Source organism: Nicotiana attenuata, chromosome 3, assembly GCF_001879085.1.
Source record: "Nicotiana attenuata strain UT chromosome 3, NIATTr2, whole genome shotgun sequence".
In the NCBI taxonomy this organism is placed as follows: Eukaryota; Viridiplantae; Streptophyta; class Magnoliopsida; order Solanales; family Solanaceae; genus Nicotiana; species Nicotiana attenuata.
The window spans coordinates 30,276,742-30,282,093 of NC_031991.1; the positions used below are offsets into that span (position 1 = coordinate 30,276,742).

At 29.4% G+C, this 5,352-nt stretch overlaps 1 long non-coding RNA gene across 1 annotated transcript; it reads right to left on the bottom strand.

Moving 5' to 3' along the window:
- On the bottom strand, positions 2,421-3,250 carry LOC109224579. The gene is made up of 3 exons (XR_002067719.1): positions 3,062-3,250; positions 2,811-2,865; positions 2,421-2,560 (listed from the first exon to the last, which is right to left on the bottom strand). It is a non-coding gene; the product is annotated as an uncharacterized LOC109224579 (long non-coding RNA).

A 5,352-nucleotide genomic window follows, 5' to 3' on the forward strand; every position in this document is an offset into this window, starting at 1 on the left:
TTTCAGTCGATGCAAGATTTAAATGAAGTGGCGATATTTCAGCCGATGGAGGACTTAAATAAAATGGCGATATTTCAGCCGATGCAAGATTAAGATAAAATGGCGATATTTCAGCCGATACAAGATAAAATGAATTGGCGATGTTTCAGCCAATGCAAGATTTAAACGAAGTGGCGATATTTCAGCCGTGCAAATGGAGACAGAGCTTAGTCTCGAAAGGCAGAATAGTAGCCTTATGCAATGCAAGAGATGCAAATGGAGGTAGAGCTCAACCTCGGAAGGCAGAATAATAGCCTTGTGCAATGCAGAGAAATGCAAATAGAGGTAGAGCTTAACCTCGGAAGGCAAAATAGTAGTCTTATGCAATTATGGAGACAGAGCTTAGTCTCGAAAGGCAGAATAGTAGCCTTATGCAATGCAAGAAATGCAAATGGAGGTAGAGCTTAACCTCGGAAGGCAGAATAGTAGTCTTATGCAATGCAGAGAAATGCAAATGGAGGTAGAGCTTAAACCTTCAAATCCTTTAACTTTTCAACTTTCGCCAAAAAGCATCAAACATACCTACGGACCTCCAAATCTACATCCGGTCATACTGTTAAGTCCAAAATTACCATACGAAGCTATCGAAACCATCAAAACTCTATTCCGGATTCATTTATACAAAAGTCAAATTCCGGTCAACTCTTTCAATTTAAGCTTCCATCCTTGGGACTAAGTTTCCCAATTCACTCCAAATTATCCCCGAAACTAACCAACCACCCCGGCAAGTCACATAACCAGTAATGAAAATAAAATAAGCAATACACAGGGAAACTTAGCTACAATATACAAAACGACCGACCGAGTTATCACAATAATTAATGCTTATATATTTCATCTTATGTCCAAATATCTTTCCGACTTAATAATTTTCGGAAGCTATTTAGATATTAAGTCCAAACATGAATTATCCCCGTATTTTTTGTTTCACATGATGCTTAAATATTAATTTTGAAACATTAGTCAATGGTGTGTGTAATACATCACTGAGAGTTATCCCAAAAAATTGTTTGACGGGCAAAGAGAGCACCAGAGGGAAAGCATCAAAGATTTGAGCAGTCACCAAAAATAAATACTTACAAGATTCATTAAACAAAAGATTATTAAAAAGGGCAAATTAGTCAAATCACCATTCTATACATTAATGAAAATAGGTTAAAAGAATTGTTAAAGAAAATTAAAATATGAAGGTAAACGTAATATCAAAAATTACAAAGGAGGTCGATGTGATGAAGTAAACATAAGGGGAGGCGTTTGAAATTATCTCAAAATAAATTCTAAATTTGATTCAATTAACATGCATGCATGTATTCCACACCCATAGTCTAGGATAGTATCAACGTAATCCTTTCACAATTCATCAATTACAAGTGATCACACACATTAAAATCATACACTTCCTTCCATAGAACTAAACACATTTGGATGTTGAATCCGGATGCATTCAGTTACGTTCTTGGACAGAAAAATAAAGTTGTTTCAAAAATGAAGAAAGCTTAGATTAACTAAAAAGTAATGACTAGATTCTACTTTTTCAATAGAGATTTATTCTTTTCTTATATGTTGGAAACAATTCTCATTATTAATCAAAGAAATAAAATTAGCCCAAAAAAATGTCATATTTCTGTTAGCTGATCATGTTCGTGCACTAGAACATAATGCATTTATAGCTACAAAATACAACGCAGCTAATTATGAAAATTTTCGTGGCTAAACATTTTAGCTACAATATTTTTTTCCGTAGCATTCGTAGCTAAATGTTGCGTAGCTAAAAGTTAGCTACAAACTTTACATGGTCCGTGGCTAAGGATTAATACTTTTTGCCACGACAAATAAATTTATAGCAAATGATTGTATACTCTTGCCGCGATAAATAAATCTGTAGCTATCTTTATATGGTAGTCACGAAGTATTATAGCGTGGCAAAAGTTTAAATTTATTTGCCACGAAAATTTAGATATGTAACTGTTTTCATATAGTAGCCCGTGGCAAAAATATTTTGTTTAGCTACGGACTAAAAGTTCCATGGCTACAAATCATACAAAAGAGTAGTTGGTAGATTATTTTATTATATTTTAATTTTCGACAAAAAGTTAATTTATTATAGTGACAGAAGTTTCTCTCACAAATCCCATGTTTCTTATCCATTTTATTTTTTTCTAAAATTTTTCAATTATTCGGTGGCCGTGCATAATATATTAAAACTAATAACATATTAAGTTTGAGTAATAACTTATTCTACACAAATTGGCATCTAAATATTTCCCAAAATAAATTCCAAAATACACATTTGTACTGATAAATTAATAGCATCTGCAGTAGAGAAGTTTTCTACAATAACTAAAATTTGAAGAAAAGAACTAGCCAATGTGAGGCTTGATTGTAACAAAGATAAAAAAATAATGTACAGAATTTCACATTAAATGAACATAAGTATTGCTTGATGATTCATGTTGCCACCCTCATCATGCTTGATCTTCATGCATCCAAGAATAATGAAGCACTCTCCGTAATCACTATACTGAAATAATAAAATAACATGATCTTGTGAGAAACTTATATTTTAATTATCAAAATATAGACTGATTTAGACTCATTTACAGTTAGTGATTGAAAAAATTCAATAAATTATGGAATAACAAAAAACTTAGCCATGAATCAAGGTGGAAAAAAAATCTAAACTTTTTTCTAACACAGAAGACAAAATAAAAAGCATTTAAATAAACATCATAAAACTTAATTAAGGAGACGAAAAAAGAAGTAAAACTTACAGTTTGATATTAGAAGAAATTGAAATTTCTCAAAGGCACTTTTCTCTTGAGCACCCTATAAATGAAAAACAAACAATTGAATCGGAAACTCAAGTCAATTAGGTGTAAGTCACAAACCTATCAAATCTTCAACATCGCACTCATTATTTATAAAAAATAAGGCATAATTTCTATCATATTGCTGGAATAACGCGTAAATGGAACATAAAATCCCAAACCCAAATAGATGTAAGAAGATTCAAAAACCCTACCATATAGAAGTGACAAACAAACCAGTTAAATTTTTTGTCTACGAATGAGAAGCAGTGTAGATCGATACCCTCTTTCTCTTCTTTGTTCTTACAGCTTCTAATTAACGCCACTACTATGGAAGAAAGGAATAATAAAATGGAGAGGAAGAGTGGCGGCCGAGAGTTTTGATTTTGATTTGGAGGTTTAGGTTTAAGTCATACCTTTTCTTATATAGTTAGCTTTATTTACTTCTTAATATAAATACTATAGATACATAACAAAATTCAAATACCATAAATTCAAATATAAGATAGAAAATTACATATAAACAAAAGAGTAAATATATTAAATTTAAATAAATAAATAAAATAAATCAACTATTCACATGAAATAAAGGTATTCTAAAATATATTTTTCTTTATAGCTTTTTCATCTTATATGATATTGTTAGTTTTATTATATGTTCATATTTCAATAATATTAGCTTCTTAATTTTTAGTGTTAAGTTAGGGTTATGATAATTATTAAGTTATTAAAATAATATTAGATTATTAAATTAATAACTTTTATACTTATCTAAATTGAATATAACTAGTAATCAATGTAGATAGATACAAGCACATAATTGTTTAAATCTAACATATAATATATTTAAGTTTGACTAACTATAATTATATACTTATTTTAAACACTTTTGAAACTTTAAAGAAATACTTTTTTTAATATGAATTATGATATTTATTATTTACCGAAAAATAATTCATTACTTTATACTAGCTTGGTTTCTTATACTCCCCTATATCAATCATATTAAGTTCTTAAATTTTTTTTAAAAAAATAAACTTAATAATAGTGAAAGTCTGTAACTATGTTTAAATACAAATAATACAAAAAATAAGCATAATAATAGTGAAAACATGTAACTATTCTTAAATACAAATAATACTCAAAAGAGAGAAAAGATATCTCTCATGTATAAGAATGATATTAAAATTTTACTTTTTAGATTCGGCATATAATTTGATTTATGATAATTATTAAGATTGTAAAAACATTATCATGACGAATTTTATCGTCTAGAAAAAATATATATATATAATTTGTTTAAATCCCAGTAGTTAGTTATTCACACCTTAATTAGATATAATTAAATATTTTTAATAAAATTGGAACTTACAACTAAAATTAATTTGACCAGAATAACAAGATAATTAATTTTTGTATGGACTTAGATATCTTATCGTAACTAGATATAAATAATTATATAAAGTTAACACCGATAATAATGTTATCGATAAATATCATATTTTTAAATTTAATTTTTTATCATATATTAGGGCAAATATTACCAATAAATTTTATTTTTCATTGCAAAACTTATTATTTCAATATAAAATTTTTAATTAGTTATGAAACCATAAATTTATTGTAAATACGTGATTATGTAGCTACGAAATATTATTGTTTATTAAGATTATTATTATTTTCTTGTAGTGTTAAATATGTTTCTTGTATATAATTGGAGCCTTTGGTCATTTATCAAATTTAAATGCACCAACCCTCCCCCAACAAAGCTCTTCATTATATGAGCACTTATTTATAAATATATATATATATATATATATGTGATTTCAAAAAATTATTAAGGTCCATATACATAAATATTGAAGTCTTCAATATGAATACTTTTTTGAAGTAAATAAGTACACTTATTTAAAAGTAATAGAGTATGTGACATACATAAATATCCNAATGCAAGAAATGCAAATGGAGGTAGAGCTTAACCTCGGAAGGCAGAATAGTAGCCTTATGCGGAAGATGAGAGACAAGTAGTAGTATAAGATTCTTAGCTGATAGCGGATAGCTGGTTGTTGATTGCGACATTCTAGCTGCTGGGGATATCGTGTATGGATAGTGGTTGTGAAGTGATAATTTCGGGAGTTGTATTCCTGAATGTACGAGTGTGTAAATGGATTTGTTGATTTGTGACTTGGGTGCCTGCATCCAAAGAAAAATTGTGAGTTTTGTAAAGGGACCGGTTAGTTCGCATTCCCGCTAGCTTCGCTTGACTGGCTCGACTCTGTTTATGGTCATACTGTAGGTACCCTCGGGGCAGCGTTGTCAAACAAAGCGATTTCGATAATAGGCATGCATGAGTTTTGTTAAAGGTATGATATATGTATATATATTTAAAAAAACAGCTTTAGATGAACCAACAACCGCGACGTGGTTCAAAACATTGCGACCTTTCTTGCTACGGAATTTTGAGGGCCCTCCTCAAAATTCTGCCCTAGTTTAGTGGGTTGATGCT